This window comes from Equus asinus, chromosome X (assembly GCF_041296235.1).
Source record: "Equus asinus isolate D_3611 breed Donkey chromosome X, EquAss-T2T_v2, whole genome shotgun sequence".
Lineage (NCBI taxonomy): Eukaryota > Metazoa > Chordata > Mammalia > Perissodactyla > Equidae > Equus > Equus asinus.
Window position 1 is genome coordinate 77,206,117 of NC_091820.1, and position 22,352 is coordinate 77,228,468.

Genomic DNA, 22,352 nt, shown 5'->3' on the forward strand with positions numbered 1-22,352 from the left:
TAGCATGATCCTTGCCTGAATTCCTCATTACATTATGGTTGCAAAATGGTGATTATCTAATTCCGTTATTCCTTTCATATTTATTAGCTAGCATTTTTCTTTAAAGAAACTTTCCTTTTAAGAACATTCTCATTAAAGAAATTTACAAAGATATACAAAATGGAATAATATAACAAACTCCCATGTACTCATCACCCAGCCTCAATAGCTATTAACATTTTTCCATTGTTGTTTCATTTACCTTTTTATGTTGGCATGCTTGTGTTGCTGGAGTATTTTAAAACAAATTCCACACATGATATCATTTCATGCCTACTTTTAAAAAAACAAAACCATAGTTTAAGTGAACTCTATTATCTCTTTTCCTACTAGACTAGAAGTAACCAATTTAGAATATATAGAGAAATGATAGAGACGAGCAATATGAGAGTAGTGAGTTTTAGCAGCTTATAGAGAAATAGTACTGTGAAAAAGCAGACATAGAATATGGTCGTGTGTTATAGTAGCGTACAATACTGAATGTTTATGATGATAACCCTGAGTTATCCAAAAGAAAAATTGGATATAATGTTTAATAACTTTTGTATAAGGCAAAGACATGCAAAATATATTTTATAATGTTATATAGACAGATAACTATAGAAATACTAAAAGATTTTTAAATAAATACAGGGTTTTTCACTTGAATGGGTCATCTTCAGTACCTAGAAAATTTACCCATCTGGCCAGATGTGAATGAGACAGTATTATGCATTAAAAAGTAGGTTAAATATAACATAGTTTCACTTTAGGCCTTGGTACTTAAAGTGGAAATAACATTTTTAAACAGGGCTATAAAACACGTGAAGATGTGAATCACAAAAATTATCATTTAGTCATATGTGCTTCCCAGATATCAGCAGTCAGAGTTAGACTAGATGGATTTAAGGATGACCGAATCTGCAGGTAGATAAGAATCATTTTGTAGTGTGAATCCCAGAAGCTCATTGTAAAAACACCTAGGTGTTAGGACAGGCCATGCTAGACCTCAGTTGAAAGGAAGAGCCATAAATGGGACTTAAGCTCAGTCAGATCTAGTATATGCTTTTTCCTGACCTTCCTAGAGGGCTTTAGGATTCACCTCTCAAAGTAATATGTCTAGCAACAATTAAGATGAGCAAAAACCCATCATCTTATACTCTGCAATAAGATGAGAGTTTTTCCACTGAACTTTTTTCTGGACTGGTGCCCATTTCCAGGAATAAAGACATGCTGACTTTTTGAAAGTGTTACACTTGGCTTCAAAAGTCCATAGTATAACTGACACAGCAATGTTAGAACCTGGCTCCATTTTAGAATAGAAACCTCAAGAAAACACAAAGTTGGCCAAGGATTTGGTGTCTGAAATATTAGACAAAACTGAAAGATTGAAAGGAGGTGGGGAAAATCTAAAGTTTAATTACTAGTGAAAAAAATTTCATGAAAATTTTGGCCAAAGGCTTTAAATTCTTTTCCTTTTTATAAATGTTACTTTAAGAAAATTACCACCCGTTGGCATCATAATTAGAAGCAAAAGGTAGTTTCAGTTGTCCCAAGTCATCACAATCATTTGATGGTGAATTTCAGTGGTTGATTATGAAAAGTGGGAGGAGTCAATTAACTGTAAATTATCCTGAGAGTGGAAGCCAATTAGATTTGTTCTTGAGAATGGAACAGGTGTGACAGGAATTTATAATAGGAGAAGGGTATTTCAATATTTATAATTTTCAAAGTGGAGCAGTATTCAATTATGAGGAGAGCAATTATATAGTGGTGTTATTGGGCAACTGATTGGAATAGATGAGATTGTGGAAGTTGAGGAGCCAAGGTGTAGGGGCATTAGCTGGTGTGCCCCTTTAAAAGCCATGTGTCCTTGAGGCTCCTGTCTGGGCTACGTGCCAGCATTCACGATGATAACAGTCCTGGGCTTGGCCAACCCAGTTGCTTTCTCGTGAGAGAGTTAGCACCAAGACCCTCACAGTCTGAGGGAACACAGAGGCCCTCTGGGGTGTGAGGGGTCTCTGGTCCTTGGAATACAGGTGATACAGGGATGATTCCCCTTGGCAAGCATGCAGCCTTTGTTCCTCTGCCTACTTAAGCAAGCTTCTCTCAGGGGGCAGTAGCGGGTGTACACTGCTGTCCAGCTGGCCGCCACTGGACCTTCCCTGTAAGTAACTCCCAATAAACCCATATGTCTTGTTCTCTGTCTCCAGGTCTTTTCTTTGGTCTCTCGGCAACCTATCCCAGACTGCTCACCCAAATAGGCATGTGGCGGAACACAAGGTGTCATTGTTATACCTGTTGGAATCTGTGATGACATAGGTAAGAGAAGGATAGGTTTCTCTGAGGACCATGAGATGCTAAGGTCAGTGAAGAGGATGGAAGAGCATCTTAGAGTCTGATAGATGAATATAATATGAAATAGGGAAGTGATTTTAAAATACGGCTAAAACTTCAAAAGGGAATACATTTTATTTTATTTATTTATTTTTTTAAAGATTGGCACCTGAACTAAGATCTGTTGTCAATCTTCTTTTTTTTCTGCTTTTTCTCCCCAAATCCCCCAAGTACATAGTTGCATATTTTAGCTGTGGGTCCTTCTAGCTGTGGCATGTGGGATGCTGCCTCAGCATGGTCTGATGAGCGGTGCCATGTCCGCGCCCAGGATCCGAACCAGTGAAACCCTGGGCTGCTGAAGTGGAGTGTGCGAACTTAACCACTCAGCCACGGGGCCGACCTGGGAATAAATTTTAAAGTGAAGACTGCAGAACTATGCTGGGGGAATAATGAAGAACAAGCATTATGGCAAACTATTTCGGTCAGAAGCAGTAGCCTCTGTTGAAAGAGGCTGTGGAGCACATAGGTTTGGGTGGATGCATTTCTCCTGGCTAAGGAATGCAAAATTGAACTAGTTCCCTGATGACATCCTTATTACCTGTAATATACACAGGCATGTCTTGCTTGTGTTCCCTGCTGTTCTTTAAAAATTAATGTTTCAGTTACTTAGATTTATACACTTAGGGAAGAAATATAATACACACAAGATAAATGGGCGAAAATCTCTGTACGCATTAAAATTTGTTGTATATTTCATCTAGTTTTTAACTTAGTTTTTCCTAAGGATAAGTGCAATCTATAGGGTTAGTATGGGAAATTGGCTAAGTATAAAGAATATGCAGAAATAGAAGAAAATAATAAAAAGCATATCTCACACCTTAGAGATATAATAGGTCTTTGTTCCCCCATATTTCCTGGTGGTCTTTTTTCTTTATTTTGAAGGAAATATTCTAAACATGTAGGAAACTATAGAGGATAATATGACAAATATCCGTATATTCAACCAACCAGTTATAATAAACGTTAACCATTTGCCATAACATCAAATTTTTTAAAAAAGAAATAACATTTCACCAAAGAGATTAACAGCACTGCCCAAACTACTCCCCTCCCTCTTTCTGCCCAGTAATAACCATCTCGACATTGATTTGCATACTTTCTGTGTTTTTATACTTTTACTGTATATGTATGTATTCATAAATGATATGTTTTGTGTTTTTAAAATTTACAAAAATGGTATCACACTGTGCATATCCTTTTGAAATTCAAATTTTCTATTCAATGTTATGTCTTTTAAAAGATTGTCCATCTTGATACATATAGATCTAATCGATTCATTTTTTTTCTGAAGATTGGCACCTGGGCTAACATCTGTTGCCAATGTTCTTTTTTTCGTCTTCTTCTTCTTCTTCTCCCCAAAGCCCCCCAGTACATAGTTTTATATTCTAGTTGTAGGTCCTTCTGGTTGTGTGATTCATTTTAACTGTTAAACAATATTCCATTGCATGACTATACCATACTTTATCCATTTTTCTATTAATAAACATTTCAGTTATTTGCATTAAAAAGTATTGCAGTGAAAACCCTTATACATGCGACCTTGTACAAATGGGTGAAATTTCTCTAGTGTATATATCTAGAAGTGGACTTGCCAGGTCATAAGTTACTATGTTTCTAACTTTATTAGATATAGCCAAAATATCCTTCAAAGTGGCCATAACAATTTACAATCCCATCAGCAATGTATAAGAATTCCCCTTTCCCTACATAGTCATGAACACCTGGTGTTGTCAGTCATTTTACATTTTTCCCAATTTGATGACTGTAAACTGATATCTGGCTCCATTTCATTTCCCTGATTCCTAGTGAAGTTGTGCATTTTTAAAGGAATGTATTGGCCAATATGGTTTCCTCTTTTGAGAATTTTTTTGTTCATTTTTCTATGAGTAGTTTGTCTTTTATGATTTCAGTTCTTTACATATTATGGATACTATTGTTATTGTCAGTTATATGTGTTGCAGATACCTTCTAGACTGTGTTTTCTCTTTTAGCTTAGCTTATGGTGTATTTTGATGCGTAGATGCTTGTAGTTCTAATGTAGTCAAAAAGCTGATGGTGAGCAAAAGAACTTTATGTTTTTGATAGTTCACTTATTTAATTTGTCAGCTATTTATTGAGCATCATCTATATGCTGTGCACTGATCTAAGCACTGTGTATACACAAAGAACCAACCTGTCAAAGTCTCTGAATTCATGGGAATTATTAGTGGGTGAAATTGGCAATAAAAATGCAAATACACATCCAATAAAATAATGTCACAGTCATAAATATCGTAAAGCAGGGTAAGGGGGTATAGAATGAAAAAAATTGGTGTGCTATTTTAGACGGGGTGATTAGGGATGGCCTTTCTAAGAGATAAGATTTGAACAAAGAGCTGAATGAAGTGATAGAATTAATCACACCTGTGAGTAAAACCTTCTGAGCCAATTCCCAACGCAGAGACATCTGTAGAGGCTTTGAAACTATAGCGTTCTTGGGGCATTTGAGCAAAAGCAAGGAGGGGCCAGTGTGGCTGGAGTGCAGTGAGTGAGGGGAGATGAGGTTGGAGAGGTAAATATTAGTGGGATGGAAACTAAAGATTGGGGGATATTGATCTTCATTGGATCTTTCTGTTGAGATTGTTTCTCCTGATTGCATTTTTTTATGGGTGGGCTGAATCTATTTAAATTGTCCATATTAAAATGGGCATCAACTATCCTGGGAACTATGTGGTATTATTATCACCAGTTATTAAGCCAAGAAAAGAAAAAAGTTAAGCAAATCACTCAAGATAACAGAAGAAAGAGACTTGTTCCTAGATCTTTTTGCTATATGACCTTATTTTACTAGGTCATGAAAGACTAAGCTAGTGGTTCTTCAATATTAGTGTGCATAGTAGGTATCTAGGGTGTTTGTTTAACACGCAAATTACTGAGCCCCATCTGAAAAGATTCCGATTCAGTAGATTTGTGGGAGATTCCAGGAATCTGCATTTTAGCAAAAACCACCATCCCACCTCATGAAATCTCATGCAGGTATGCCAGGGACCACATATTGAGAAAAACTGCCTATGCCAGTAAGCCAAGTTTGAGTCCAGAAGTTATATACAGAAGGTATAGAGCCAGTGGCAAGACAAGATCCAAATGAATGGCAAATGGCGTAGAGGTACACGTTAGGTAGATTGAAAAGAGGTAAATGGGCAGAGCTTGCTTGGAAAGTAGGTGTGAGAGACCCAGCTATAGACAGCTGAGCTACTTAGACACAGTATTTCCAAAACACTTATGCAAATCATAATCATTTGGAAAGCTTTACACATATATAGATTCCCAGGGCCTGCCCCAAACATTATCTGAGAATCTTAGGGAGAAGAAAGGGAGTGGTGGAAAGGATCCCAAGAACTCTTAAAGTCAGCTAGAATTAGAATCCACTGAGATTAGCTGTCAGTCATTGAGAGGCTGAGCTACAGAGGATAAAAATCCAGCCCAGAGATGCAGAAATGCAGCCCTTGAAAGGCAGAGGCACAAAGGACTGAGAGCCAAGCTCACTAGGCATAGAGAAAGGCAGCAGCCACAGTGACCTGAAGCTGAGTCAGAGATCTTTCCAAATAGGAGCTCAAGTGCTGAGGTAGGACTGAATTGTTTTGGGAAGAAAAATAAATCCATCTGCTGGGATTAGAAGAGGTTAGGATGGGGAATAGGCAAGCTAAGCAAAATGATTCATTTGATTTCTCTTTATGTTTTAGCATGAGCTGAAACCTTGCTTTTGACTTTTTTATTCATTCATTTGTCTGCTGAAAGGAGAAAACTTAAAGAAGGGAAATATTTTTTCTTAATGGAAATTTGTAATTAGTTTCATGTAAGTCATTATATTAATATGTTACACGCTGTTTCAACAATTCTTTTGTTGTTGTTGGTTTTGGGGGTGGATAAATGGATCCGACAGTGATCTTTGCTGTGAGAGCTTTTATTTTGACACAGCCTGCACTGCACCACTTGGCATCCTAAGGATGTGGACTTCTTTTTTCATCTTTATGAATATGATGCAGCCTTTCCCCCTCCTTCCTCTGTACCCCTCTCTCTGAAATCTCATTCTTCTTATTTCACTGAAACAGACTTGCTCCTTTCAGTTTATTTAAAGGTTTTGAAAGTGCAAAATATTGTAGGTATGTTTAGCATACAGTATGTAAATGCAAAAGAAAATTGAATGTGCAGGAAATGAAATTGGATAACGCTTGTAATGTAGCTGTATGTTTATCAAAACTAGGAACTAAAAGCTAAAGTTGTTCAAGGGCAAACAAAGATCATTTGCAGCTGGTTTTGGAGTCTGTTTTGTTGGTGGTTTTTCTGCTGTTGTTGCTTTTTTGAATTGTCAGCTGCAGACAGTCCCTTTGAAACACATCCAGGCTATTGTACAATGCAACACTTGCATGAGAATAATAACCAAGTTGACCTTTTTTTGAGTTCCCCTATTCTAGCCTTATTTCTAGTTGGGCAGAATTTAATATTCACAGCCTAAAATTTTTTTTCAGGACCTTATCTTTAATATAAGTACAATAGAGATCAACATAATCGATCAGATGCCCATGGGCAAATTCCAATGCTGAGAATTGTTTTTCATTGTTTTAATGCGAAAATCATGCAAGAATATCTTGTATAATGAGATTTGACCACAATAAGGTTTGTAGGATCTTGAGCCTAACCAGAGTGAAAATCTGAATGTAAAAATCAATCGTCTTGTGCTTTCTGCCCAGAGAATGACTCAGCAGTCCCTTCGTACGCATGCTGCCTGTGCTGTAGCTTCCCTATTGAGTTGTAGGATTATTAAATGGGCATGTAGCCAGGTCAGTGCAGGATCTCTGTTGGTAAAGGGCAGTGTAGAGACCTCTTCTGGCTAATAGATTGCTCCTTCCTTCATTTGTTCTTTTCCAGAGATAGCTATTGTAGCCATGGATTTTTGACCCATTTGCTATAGTACCAAAGGACTGTACAGTAATTAAATCTACCATCTTTGTCTTTAAAATTGTTTTTCCCTTGTTTCTAATTTTAATGACTGTCACCACACAATAATTAGGTGTTCCTGGGAAGCTATTTCTATCCACTAGAAACGGTGGATTGAATAATAACACTGTCTCCCTGAATTTAATAATTAGATTTCATAATTCCAAGAAAAGATGTAGTATATTCACATCTATTACTTTAAATATCAACTTTATGGAGATACAATTTACATACAATAAAAGGCACCCATTTTAAAGATACTGTTTAATGTGCTCTGACAAATGTATTCACCCATGTAACTACCATCCCAGTCATAATATAGAATATTTGCATCGCTTCTAAAACTTCCCTCAAGATTCCTTGCAATCAATCCCCCACCCCTGCCCCAGGCAACAGTTTATCTAGATTAGTTTTACCTCTTCTAGACCGCAATATAAGTGGGACTCGTATAGTGTATACTCTGGTCTCTGTCTTCTTTCACTCAGCATACTGTTTTTGAGCATTATCCATGCTGTTGTTTGTATTGGTAGCTCATTCCTTTTTATTGCTGAATAGTATATCATTATATGGCTAAGCCACAATTTTTCTATTTTCCTGTTGATGAACATTTGGTTGTTTCAGATTTTGACTACTATGATTAAAGTTGCTGTAAACATTTCTTTTAAAAGTCTTTCTGTGGACATATGTTTGCATTTTAGGGGGTAAATATCTAAAAGTAGAATTGTCAGGTCATAGGATAAGTGCATGTTTAACTTACAACAAATGCCAAAGCTATTTTCCGAAGTGATTGTACCATTGCATACTCTCCTGAGCTTTGAATGAGAGTTCCAGTTGCTCTATATCCTTGCAAACACTTGGTATTGCCAGTTTATTTTTTTTTCATTTTATCCATTCCGGGGGTGTTTAGTGGTACCTCATTGTGGTTTTAAGTTGATATTCCATGGATTAATAGATTCTCAACATATTTTCATGTACTAATTGGTCATTCATGTATTTGCTTAGATGAGGTGTCTTTTTAATTGGGTTGTTTGTCCCCTTCTTATTGAGTTTTATAAGTTATTTATATATTTTGATATAGTCCTTTGTCAGATATGTAGCGCACATATCCCCCCCAATCTCTAGCTTGTCTCTTTCATTTTCCTAACAATATCTTTCAAATAACAGATGTTTTAAAATTTCGCTTAAGTCCAGCTTATTATTATTATTTTGTTTTGTGGTTAGTACTTTCTTTGTCCTTTTCCTAATCCAAAGTGTTGAAGTTTTTTTCTATATTTTCTTCTAGAAGATTTACAGCTTGCTTTTATGGTCTGTGATCCATTTTGAGTTTATTTTTTATGTATGGTCTGAATAAGAGGTTGAAACTTAATTTTTTTCCAAACTGATTTTGATATGTTTTTGAAACATTTAAAAAATGTTCCAAATGTAATATATGTTCAGTGAAGATAATTTGGAAAACACAGAAAAGCACACAAGGAAAATAATGCCCATCATCTCAATGTCCTAAAATAATAACTGTATACAATTATTACGTTGTCTTTAATTATGTTTTCCTTTGCTTATATAGACATACCTTTTTCACTTAAAAAAGCATCAGACTATATACACTCTTCTGTAACCCAAAATTTGCATGTAGCAATATGTTGTTTTCCTAAATTAATAAAGCTTCTACTCTGGCATGCTTTTTAATGGTTACATTGTATTCCATCATATGGATATTCTAGCATTTATTTTACCATGTCTTGATTTTTATACATTTGGGTTACTCCTTTTACTTATCTATTTTTGCCATTATAAATAATGGTGTGATTAACTTTTAAATAAACTTTACTTTTAAAACAGTTTTATATTTATTAAAAAATGTGAAGATGATACAAAGAATTACTATATACCCCACAGTTTCACCTATCATTATCATCTTACATTAGAATGGTACATTTGTCTCAGTTAATGAACCAATCATGATACATTTTTATTAAGTAAAGTCTGTATTTTATTCAGATTTCCTGTTTTTTTCCCTAATGTTCTTTTTCTATTTCAGGATCCCATCCAGAATACCACATTACATTTAGTCATCAAGTTATCCTTAGGCTGCTATAAGCTGTGATAGATTCTCAGACTTTCCTTGTTTTTGATGATACATTTTGAAAGTTTGTGGACTACTGGTCAGATATTTTGTAGAATGTCCCTCTATTAGGATGTCTGATGTCTTTCTCATAGTCAGACTGGAGTTGTGCTCTCTTGGGAGAAAGATTACAGAGGTAAGTTGCCACTATCATCACATAATATCAAGGGTCCATACTATCAATATGATTTGTGATTATTAATGTTGACCTTAATCACGTGGCTGAAGTAATATTTGTCAGGCTTCTCCACTGTAAAATTACTCTATTGTGAAGTAGCATTGATTTATAACATTGTATAAATTTCAGATATACATCATTATATTTCAACTTCTGCATAGACTGCATCATGTTCACCACCAAAAATCTACTTGTCCTCCATCACCATACCAATGTGCTGCTTTACCCTTTCCTCCCTCCCCCTACCTCCCTTCCCCTCTGGTAACTACCAATCTGTTCTCTGTATCTATGTATTTGTTTGTCTCATTGTTTATCTTCCACATATGAATGAGATCATATGGTATTTGTCTTTCTCTGTCAGACTTATTCCACTTAGCATAATACCCTTAAGGTCAATGGGCACTTAGGTTGTTTCCTAGTCTTGGCGATTGTGATAATGCTGCAGTGAAGATAGGGGTGCATATATCTTTTCAAATTAGTGTTTTCTTGTTCTTTGAATAAACATCCAGAAGTGGAATAACTGGATCATATGGTAGTTCTATTCTTAATTTTTTGAGAAATCTCCATACTGTCTAACATAGTGGCTATGCCATTTATATTCGCACCAGCAATGTACAAGGGTTCTGTTTTCTCCACATCCTCTCCAACACTAGTTATTTATCTTTTTAAAAATAGCCATTCTGGTGGGTATGAGGTGATATGTCATTGGGGTTTTGATTTGTATTTCCCTAATAATTAGTGATGTTGAACATCTTTTCATCTGCCTCTTGGCCATCTGTAATCTACTTTAGAAAAATGTCTGTTCAAACCCTCTGCCCGTTTTATCATTGGGCTGTTTTTGTTGTTGTTAAGTTGTATGAGTTCTTCATATATTTTGGATATTAACCCTTATTGGATATATGATTTGCAAATATCTTTTCCCAGTTGGTAGGTTGTTTTTCCATTTTGTTGATGGTTTCGTTTGCTGTGCAGAAGCTTTTTAGTTTGATGTAATCCCCTTTATTTTTTCTTTTGTTTCTGTTGCCTGAAGAGACATATTCAAAAAGATACTGATAAGACTGATCTTAAAGAGTATACTGCCTGTGTTTTCTTCTGGGAGTTTAATGGTTTCAGGCTTTACATTCAAGTCTTTAATCCATTTTGAGTTAATTTTTGTGTGTGGTGTACAATAATGGTCTACTTTCACTCTTTTGCATGTGGCTGTATAGTTTTCCCAGCACCATTTGTTGAAGAGACTTTCCTTTCTCCATTGTATGTTCTTGGCTCCTTTGTCAAGGATTAGCTGTCCATAGATGTGTGGTTTTATTTCTGGGCTTCCAATTCCATTTCATTTATTTGTGTGTTTGTTTTTGTGCCAGTACCATACTGTTTTGATTACTATAGCTTTGTAGTATAATTTAAATTCAGTGAGTGTGATACATCTAGCTTTGTTATTTTTTCTCAGAGTTCATTTAGCTATTCGGGGTCTTTTGTTGTTCCATATAAATTTTAGGATTCTTTGTTCTATTTCTGTGAAAAATGTCATTGAGATTTTGATGGGGATTGCATTGAATATTTAGATTGCTTTAAGCAATATGGACATTTTAATTATTTTTATTTTTCCAACCCATGAGCACAGAACATCTTTCCACTTCTTGGTGTCTTCCTCCATTTCTTACAGCAATGCCTTATAGTTTTCAGGGTACACGTCTTTCGCCTCCTTGGTTAAGTTTATTCCTAAGTATATTATCCTTTTTGTTGCGATTGTAAATGGGATTGTGTTCTTGATTTCTCTTTCTGCTGCCTCGTTGTTAGTGTATAAAATGCAACTGATCTCTGTATGTCAATTTTGTACCCTGCAACTTTACTGTATTGATTTATTATTTCTAATGCTTTTTTAGGTGGATTCTTTAGGGTTTCTGTATATAAAATCATGTCATCTGCAAATAGTGAGAGTTTTACTTCTTCCTATCCAATCTGGATCCCTTTTATTTCTTTTTCTTGCCTAATTACTCTGGCTAGGGCTTCCAATACTATGTTGAATAAGCTTGGCGAGAGTGGACATCATTGTCTTATTCCTCATCTTACGGGCATAGCTTTCAATTTTTCACCATTGAGTATGATGTTAGTTGTGAGTTTGTCATATATGCCCTTTATTATGTTGATGAATTTTCCTTTTATACCCATTTTATTGAGAGTTTTTAACATAAATGGGTGCTGAATCTTATCAAATGCTTTCTCTGCATCTATTGAGATGATCATGTGATTTTTATTCTTCACTTTGTTAATGTGGTGTATTGTTGATTGATTTGTAGATGTTGAACTATCCTTACATCCCTGAAATAAATCCCAGGTGATCATGGTGTATAATCCTTTTAATGTATTATTTTATTTGATTTGCTAACATTTTCTTGAGGATTTTTACATCTATGTTCATCAGCGATATTGGCCTGTAATTTTCTTTTTTTGTGTCATCTTTGTCTGATTTTGGTATAAGGGTAAGGTTGGCCTTGTAAAATGAGTTAGGAAGTATCCCCTTTTCTTCAATTTGTAGATTAGTTTCAGAAGGATAGGTCTTAAATCTCCTTTGAATGTTCGGTAGAACTCACCAGAGAAGCCATCTGGTCCTGGACTTTTGTTTTTTGGAAGATTCTTGATTACTGTTTCAATCTCCTTACAAGTGACCCATCTAAGTAGATTCTCTATTTCTTCTTGATTCAGTTTTGGAGGGTTTTATGATTCTAGGAACTTATCCATTTCTTCTAGGTTATCCAATTTGTTGGAATATACCTTTTCATAGTATTCTCTTATAACCTTTTTTATTTCTGTGGTATCCATCGTAATTTCTACTCTTCTGTTTCTGATTTTTTAATTTGAGCCTTCTCTCTTTTTTTCTTTGTAAGTCCAAATAAAGACTTGTCAATTTTTTAAATCTTTTTAGAGAACTAGCTCTTAGTTTCATTGATCTTTTCTATTATCTTTTTAGTCCCTATTTCATATGTTTCCACTCTGATTTTTATTATTACCTTCCTTCTACTGATTTTTGCCTTTGTTTGTTCTTTTTCTAGTTCCTTTACATGTAATGTTAGATTGTTTATTTCAGATTTTTATTGTTTTTTGAGGTAGGCCTGTATTGCTATAAAATCCCCCTAGAAAATTAGTACTACCTTTGCTTTATCCCATAGATTTTAATATGTTGTGTTTTCATTTCCATTTGTCTCCAGGTATTTTTTGATTTCTCCTTTTATTTCTTCATTGATCCAATAGTTGTTTAGTATCATGTTGTTTATTCTCCACATATTTGTGACTTTTCCAGCTTTTTTTTGTAGTTCATTTCTAGTTTCATATCATTGTGTTTGGAAAAGATGCTTGATATGATTTCAATCTTCTTAAATTTACTGACACTTGTTTTGTTTCCCAGCATATAGTCTATCTTTGAGAATGTTCCATGTATACTTCTGAAGAATGTGTATTCTGCTGCTTTTGGATGGAATGCTCCATCTCTATGTATTAAGTCCATTTTCTGTAATGTTTCATTTAAGGCTGATGTTTCCTTGTTGACTTTCTGTCTGGATGCTCTATCCATTGATGTAAGTGGGTATTGAAGTCCCTTACTACTATTGTGTTGCTGTCAATTTCTCCCTTTAGGTCTGTTAATAATTGCTTTATATATTTTGGTGCTCCTATATTAGGTACATATATGTTAATAAATGTTATGTCTTCTGGATGGATTGTCCTCTTTGTCATTATATAATGTCCATCTTAGTCTCTTATTACCTTTTTTGGTTTGAAGTCCATTTTGTCTGAAATAAGTATGACTACACCTCCTTTCTTTTGGTTGCCATTTGCTAGGAGTATTATCCTCAGTCCCTTCACTTTGAGCCTATGTTTGTCTTTAGAGCTGAGATGGGTCTCCTGGAGGCAGCACACTGTTGGGTCTTGTTTTTTAATCCATCCAGCCACTTTGTGTCTTTTGATTGGTGAATTCAATCCATTTCTATTTAGGGTGATTATTGATACTTGAGGTCTTAATACTGCCATTTTATCTTTTGTTTTCTGGTTGCTCTATATTTCCATGTTTCTTTTTTTTGTGTTTTCATCTGCGATTTCAGTTTGGTGGATTTCTGTGATGTTTTTTCCAGTTTCCTCTGTTTTTATGTTTTGTGATTCTGCTCTGAATTTTTTTTTTGTGGCTACCATGTGGTTTGTATAAAAGTTTCTCATAGATATGATAGTTCTTTTTCTGCTGATAGCATTTTATCTTCATTTGCCCATTCAGGTTCCATCCTTTTCTTCTTCCCCTTCTATGTTCTTGTTATCACAAATTATCCCTATTTACATTGTGAATATATAACCAAATTGATGTGGTTATAGTTATTATTAATGATTCCTTTCCCTTTAACTTTTATGTTAAAATTAAATATATACTATCCCATTTCTGATATAGAGTTGTCATTTTCTGATGCTGTCTATTTATCACATTGTTCAAAGCTTTGCATACCTTTGCCTTTTTGTTTCAGGTAGGAGGGCTCCTTTCAACATTTCTTGTAAGGCAGGTCTAGTGGCAATGAACTCCCTCAGCTTTTTTTTCTCTGGGAAAGCTTTTATTTCTCCATCATATCTGAAAGATAACCTTTCTGGATAGAATATTCTTGCTTGACAGTTTTTATCTTTCAATATTTTGAATATATCTTTCCAGTCTGTGCTGGCCTACAGAATTTCAACTGAGAAACTGCTCATAGTCTAATGGAGATTTTTTTGTAGGCTGTTTTTTTCTGCCTGGCTTCTTTAAATATTCTTTCTTTTTCACTTATTTTTCAGTTTTATTATCACAAGTTTTGGAGAAGGTCTTTATACAGTGAGATAATTGGGTTTTCTATTATCTTCATGGATTTGTATATCCAGTTCCTTCTCCAGATTTGGGAAGTTCTCATCTATTGTTTCTTTAAGTATGCTCTCTGCTCCCTTCTCTTTCTTTTCTCCTTCTGGGATATCCATCACCCTTATGCTGTCCTTTCAAATGAAGTTGGATAATTCTTGTAGAATTTCTACTTTTTTTTAAGTCTTAGTTTTCTCTCCTCTTTTGTCTACATTATTTCTAGTTTTCTATCTTTGAGCCAGCTAATTCTCTCTTCCATGTGTTCTGCTCTATTTCCAATGCTTTCTAATGCATTCTTCATCTCGTTTTTTGAGTTCTTCAGCTACAGAATTTCTGTTTCATTCTTTTTTAGAGTTTTAATCTCTTTGATGAAGTATTCCTTCTGTTCATTGATTTTATTCCTGAGCTCATTGAACCAGCTTTCTGTGTTCTCTTATAGCTCATTAAGTTTTCTCATAACAGCTATTTTGGATTCTTTATCAGATAGATCACAATCTTCCATGATTTTATCATTGGTTTCTGGATAAAATTGTTTTCTTTTTGTAGTGCCATGGTACTATGCTTTTTTTGTGGTGATTCCTGAGTTAATTTTTTGCTGGTGCATTTGTTGTAGCAAATATTTTTTATTTAGGTATAGCTTCATTTTGATTCAAACTTTTTAACTGGTTGTTAGATTAGAGGCCCTTCATGGTTTTTCAGTAGGTGGTGTTATAGCACTAGTTTTTGGCTGTCTCTTACCTGAGCTGCCTCTGGCTATGTTTGAGAATCTGCATACTCCACCCTCCACTACCTCTATTTGGGGTGTTGCCAGTAACACTTGTTGTTGTTGCTTAAGCTTCTGAGGGTCACTGATGCCTTACTATTGCTGGAGTTGCTGTGGTCACTGGCTTTGCCACTGTGGGCACAGGTATGACTGATATCTTAGCCACATCCAGGATCACCTGGGTCAGAATCTCCACTACTGTGGTTGGAGGAAGTGGGACTGTGGGGAAGGAGCCTGGTATGTGGGGCACTGTCTCATCTGCTGCCCATTACCTTGTGATCATAGGTGCTGCTGCGATCAGGATGTTGGAGTTTGTGAGTACCTCCGCTGCTGCTACCAAGCTCTGAGCCAAGGCCGGGGTTCCCAGGATCACAGGGCTCTGCCTCTGCTGCTGCTCTGCTTCTTGTGACCACAGGTGCTGCTGTAAGTGACACCTCAGCTGGCTGGCTGGAGTCATACATGTGCCTCTACTGCTGCCCACCAAGTTCTTTGGGGTTGAGGGCAGCTGGCTCAGTCATGGTGGCTGGGGATCCAGGATTCTTGGCTCTGCCTCTGCTATTCCCCCATTTAACCTCCTCTATGTGCTTCAATTCACCTACCTTTGTATGTACCAATGTGTGTTGTACACTGTAGCCTTTGTTGGGTTATGGATGTTTTATTCACTGTAGATTGAAGGGGAGAGACAAAAGGATCCTCTCATACCACCATGATGATATCTCCCTAAAATTGCTCATCTTTCCCATCTTTCCATATTATACTCTTTGGAAGGAAGCCACTCTGCACAGCCTGCACTTAAGAAATGGAGAGTGTGATTAATTTTTGTATATGCACCTTTCCCCATATATTTGATTTTTCCCCTTAAAATCACTTCATAGAAATGAAACTATTTGGTTTAAGCGTTGGGGCATCTTTAAAGATACAATTAATTCTTTCATCACAAAATTATATAAAGTCAGAGGGAAAAGTAGAATACCACAAAAATGTAGAATGTAATAGAGAAATATTTTCCCTCATGTCATCTACAACACTTTGGTGTATACCCTTCCAAATTCTATTTGCTTATGCCTTCTGTACACATGCATGCACGCACGCACACGTATACGCACACACAAACACAGATCACAAACCATGCACACTCCATACATACTCTACACATGCCACAAAGCCTCTACACACCACACCTGTGTGCTTGCACACACACACATACATACATGGCTTTTAAAAACACGTTTTGCAATTACTTCTTCACTTCCCATTTAAACAGTAGAGTGTAGCACTTAAAGTATAGGCTATGGAGACGCACTGTTTTAATCCAGGCTCTGCCATTTGCTACCTGTGTGACCTTGAGCAATTTACTTAGCCTCTCTCTGTCTGACATTTCTTATAGAGCAGTTGAGAGATTACTAAATTAGAATACACATGGAGAGCTTATAACAGTGACTGAAAAGTCACTCAATAAGTGCTCAATAAATGTTTTAGTGAGTAAGTGCTTGATAAATGATTTAGCTATTTTTCATTATTGTTATTTTTTCATGTAATTACATAGGCTCTTATTTCATTCTTTCCAATGACATCATAGTATTCCATTGTATAGGTATACTAAATTTATATATCTAATCTTCTATTAATGTGGCTGCCTTTCTTTTTGTTTTAAGGTAGATTTTTACAGTTAAAATAGTACCTGTACATTATTAAAAATTAAGCAGAACTCAAATCATATTAATAATCTAAAAGTAAAAGTCTTCACACTTGCCTACTCCCCAGAGGTAAACACTTTTAAACAGTTTCTGTGTTTTACTTTTACAAATTGTAACAATTGTAAATTTAAATAATATATTTTAATATCTATTTCTCAGTATATCAGTTTTGGACGCCCTATTTTGACTCTCCACGGTGAAAGGTGACAATTTACCGCATTTACACAGCTTCTCACCTCCCATTTTGAGACCACGGAGAAGGAAATGTATTCTTCTACCTTTAAACCTCTCACACAACAATATCTCAAGCATGCACAAGGGCCGTGGGTTTCTTTTTTAATTTATTTTCACATTTCTTTGCTTATTCTGGGTCACCCTGAGCTGCTGCAGTTTCCTACACTGTTATTACTTACAATCTATTATCAAACCACCCTGGAGAAAAGTTGTACCAGTTTATCTTCCAACACACAGTTTACAAGAGTGTCCATTTCCCCCCATCCAGGGCTATATTTGTATATTTTAATTTTTCTTTAAAATGCCTACTTGGTAGGTGAGTGGTGGTACTAGGTGTTTACATTTATCTGATTTCTAGTGCAGCTGAACATAATTTTATTCTTCAATTGGAAATGCAATATACTATAGTGATTAAAAGCTACAGCTCAGGAATAAGGGAGAACTGGGCTAAAGTACCAACGCTTTATGATCCAGGCAAGTGAATTAACCTTTCTGAGGCTCAGTTTACTCATATGTCAAATGTAGGTAATTATAATATATTCTTCATAGGATTGTTGTAAGGACCAAATAAGAAAATTCTTGTAAAGTTCTTAGCACAATATTTGGCATATCATAAGGATTAAATAGACATTGGCTCTTGTTATTTCATGTATCACTTCTTTTTCGCATCACCTTTTCATTTATTTTTTATATTTTCATTTTACTGACTTTTAGGAGTTGTTTATATATTTAGGTTATTAAACTTTGTCATATATGTTGCAATTTTCTTTTCCTGGTTTGTAATTTCCTTTTATTTTTGTTTATAATTCTTTCACATAGAAACATTTTAAAATAATATAACCATAACTATTGCATTTCCTTTATGGATTCTGCCTTTAATGCTATGCTTAGAATTGCCTTTCCCATTCCAAGATGTGTATGTATATAGATAGACAGATATAGATATAGATATAGATATAGATCTCCTTATATTTCCTTATATTTATTTGACAGTTTAATTTTTAACATATTATATATATATATATATATATTTTTTTTTTTTGGTGAGGAAGATTGGCCCTGAGCTAAAACACCTGTTGCCATTCTTCCTCTTTTTTTTGATTGAGGAACATTGGCTCTGAGATAACATCTGTGCCAATCTTCCTCTATTTTATGTGGGATACCACCACAGCGTGGTCCAACAAGTGGTGCTAGGTCCATGCCTGATATCCAAACCTGCGAACCCCAGGCTGCTGAAGCAGAATGTGCTAACTTAACCACTATGTCACCAGGCTGACCCCTAACATATACATTTTTAATTCATCTAGAATTTATAAATTAGAGAGGTTCACTGTATGTATTTTTTCAATGGCCAGCTAGTTTTTTTCCCATAACTATTTATTGAATAATTGATCCTCATCCTACTGATCTGAAATGTCAATTTTATTATATATGAATTTATAATAGAGATGTGGGTCTTTTCTATTCTGTTCAATTTCTCTATCTGTCTGCTCCTTGCCATATCCATACTACTTTAATTTATTGTATCTCTTGTAAAGTAACTGCACCCTTAGTACTATTCTTTCTAATATTTACCTGGCTAATATGAACTGTTTGTTTTTCCAAATGCATTTCAAAATCACATGTTAAATTCCAAAAGAAATCTCATTGGGATTTTTATTTCAATTATGTTAAATGTATAAACGAATCTAGGGAGAATTTTCATCTTCACTAAATTGAGTCTTCCTATCCAGGGACACAGTGTTGCTTTTCCTTTGTTCAATTCTGCTTGTCTCTTCATCTGAATCTAAATGAAATGTAAAACTCCCCACACCAATTGTGAAACCCTTCCAGACCCATTTCAAGTTGCATTTTCTTAATTAAGACTTCACCAATGTCTCTGATTAAATGAGCTAGTGAAGTTCATGACATACTGAAGTCATTTAGAATTTATAGACAGTGCATTGTTTATTTAGTAGATGTCCCATAAATTTTAGTTTAGTCTGAACTACAATATATCCTGTGCTAAACAATTTGCCCTAAATAAAATGCTCTCTTTTGGAAACTTGTACAAAGGGTATCTTGTATATATTCAAGAGCAAAATAGAATCCAGATAGTGTGCATTCAAGTTGTGGTGCTGCTGCTGGCTATCTATGTGATCTTGACAAGTTATTTAATCTGTGACTTTCATATACTTATCTATAGAAAATAAGAGGAAGGATTTAAAAAATACTGACCTCACTGGGTTCTTTAAACTGTGATATCCTGTACAAGCATATGCTCTTATCTTTATTTTCCTTCATTTCTTATGAGCAACTCTGTGTGCTTGTGTGTGTATTCCGGTAACTTTATTTGTAAAAACGGGTAGTGACGTAGATTAGGCTCATATGCCATAGTTTGCTGATCCCTGGTTTAAAGAAGAATTTTAAAGCAAAGGTCTGCATAACCACCACCCAGGTCAAGAACATAGACAACACCCCAGAAGTCTTTGTCTGCCCCTCCTAAACAGGATAGCTTATTTTTGAACATTAGATAAATGGAACCATACTTAATGCATTCCTTTTTTTCCCTTCTCCTTCTCCACCTCGTTTTTCTTGGTTTGCTTCTTGTATGTTTGTGAGATTCATCTACAAGTGACCATAGTTTGTCATTTTATTACTGTACAGTGTTCCATCGTATAAATACACATTTTTCTTTTATCCATTTCACTACTGATTGAAAATTGGGCTGTTTTCAGTCGGGAGATATTATGTAACAATGTTGCTATGAATGTCATGTGTCCTCTCATATACAAGTGTGTACACATAGGAGAGGAATAGTGGGGTGGTGGGCTATGTATAGCTTTGGCCTCACAAACTCATTTCCTAACTGGTTGTATTCATTTACACTTTCAACTTCAGTGAATGAGTGTTCCTGTCCATCCACAGTGTATGCGAGTTTCATTGCTCACATTCTTATCAACACGTGTATTGTCAGACTTATTTTGCATATCTGGTGAGTGTGTAATGCTGTCTCATTGTGGTATTAATCAACAACTCTTAATCTTTAAACATATTGAAAATTTGTAAAGGACAGTGGCTCTATTGTTATTTTTTTTAATAGAACTTATAATAGTAAATTCTGGTAGATTTAGTTTAGGTAATACAAATATTATAAAGCAATTAAAATATTTTATTTTAAGATAAACTAAATATTCAAGCACGTAAATATGGATAGTATAGCAGAATAAAAGCATTTTCTAAATAAAACATTTGTTACAATATATACAAATTTCAGAATTTTACTCTTTAGATTCAGAAAGTGATTTTCAAAGTAAATATTTGTTTTGCTTTTGGGACAAATGAGTTTTCATTGTAGCAAAAGTCATAGGCCTTGTGGGGCAGTTAAGATGGTCAAATCAGTTTAGAATGAAATGTTGGTCATTAATTTTTCTCCCAATCTATAATATTTCTGGTTATCTAATAATCCTCCTAAAATTTCAAGGAGTGAAATGACTATGTAGTAACTAGCATACTATTATTCAAACATTTGGGATATATTTTATTTTATTATTTATAAATGGAATCTAACCACTTCACAGATATAGGGGACCAGAATTTGCCACCCCAAAATGTATCTGTTTGGCTTGATTATTTTTAAGAACAAAAGACTCAGGAAGAAACTTTGATCTTCCTCCTAACTGCCTAAAAGAATTTAAGATAGGAGACCTGTTTCAGGAAGGAGCTATCCACATAGATAACTCCAGTATAATATGAACTAGGTGGGGTAGACAAGGAAGAACCTAGGAAGGCCCATTTGATCAGAGTTCTCTCCATGTCCCATTGTCTCTACAAGCCAAGGAAAACATTTGTTTGCCAAACATTTGCTTTTCCATCTCCATGTGAATTACCTTTGTTGCCTTTGAAGTCCCAAACCTCTACCCACAACGTGCTCTTTTGTCTTTAGCTGAAGGTGATATTTAAGGTGGTGGCTTCAGTCATTTTGGCGAGTTACTCAGTTTTCCTGGGTTTCTCCTATGTATACCTGCTATTAAATTTTGTTTGATTTGCTCCTGTTAATCTGCCTCAAGTCAATTTAATTCTTAGACCAGCCAGAAGAATCTAGAAGGGTAGAGGAACATTTTTTCCTTCTCTGCATGGACTATATGAAAAGAATTTAAAATAAAATTTTAAAATAGAAATAAAGTATAACTTTACCTTTGTAACACAATTATCATTTTCTCATATTTTCTTCTTAGTTTGCTCCTGTACTACTCATCTTCAAGGTTATGGTACCTTAACCTCGTTGAAACCTTTCAGGTATTTGAATGAGTTATAATTGTGGTCAAAAATAGGTGATATTTAAGTATTTCACACAATATATAAACACCAGGTATTACCAGTATATATCATAAGAGTGTTTCTATATTGATACTGTAACTATAACCATACATTTTCATGGCTGAACTTGTTGAATCAGTGTATCTTTTTCTCAATTTCTCTATTGAAGATGAACACTGAAGTTATTTCTAATGTGTTTTCACAGAGCTTTTCTTTCCTCTAGCAGAAAAGTTGAATTTGTATTGATACTGCTTAACTCATGGCCTGGCCTTGTTAAAATAAAGTAACGGACAAGGGCTTAATGAAGGTCTATAACATAATGCATACAAATTACTCATTTTTATTGTTATTAAAGCCAAAAGTAAATAAGACAACACATATAAAATTTTATTTGTTCATTCTCTCTTCAATGTGAGTGTCTGAAGCCTTCAAATATTATTGATTTACTATGTAATCTTAGAGTGACTTTGGGAAGAATTTCAGTCAAAAGGAGGAGTTGGTGATGGACTTTTTGTCTGGCACCAGTACAATAATTCCCCCAAATCTCTTACCTTATTTTGATTGTGTAGATCTAGCTTGTGCCGCTTGTATGCTAAATCTATATCAGTATGACCATGGGCAAACTGTACTGGAGCTTTTAAAGGTTGAACCAATTTACCAGGGTTTGTCATAAAGCTCTGTGCTTTAAGATTATCCTGCAGAGCAAGTTACAGAAAATTGGACTTTTGAGCTTCGTTCTCTGCCTTCTTTATTGTACTGCTCTTGCATTCAATGAAGGAATAGGGAGTATGAACACAGGTGGAGGAGGT

The 22,352-nt window shown here is 35.1% G+C and overlaps 1 long non-coding RNA gene across 1 annotated transcript in view; it reads left to right on the top strand.

Moving 5' to 3' along the window:
- Positions 1–5,886: 5,886 nt before the first annotated feature.
- LOC139042671 (uncharacterized) overlaps positions 5,887–22,352 on the top strand; it is a 35,490-nt gene continuing 19,024 nt past the window's right edge. The window contains exons 1-3 of the long non-coding RNA XR_011499665.1: positions 5,887–6,019; positions 9,431–9,650; positions 15,599–15,736. This is a non-coding gene — a long non-coding RNA (uncharacterized lncRNA). The remainder of the gene's footprint in view (positions 6,020–9,430; positions 9,651–15,598; positions 15,737–22,352) is intronic.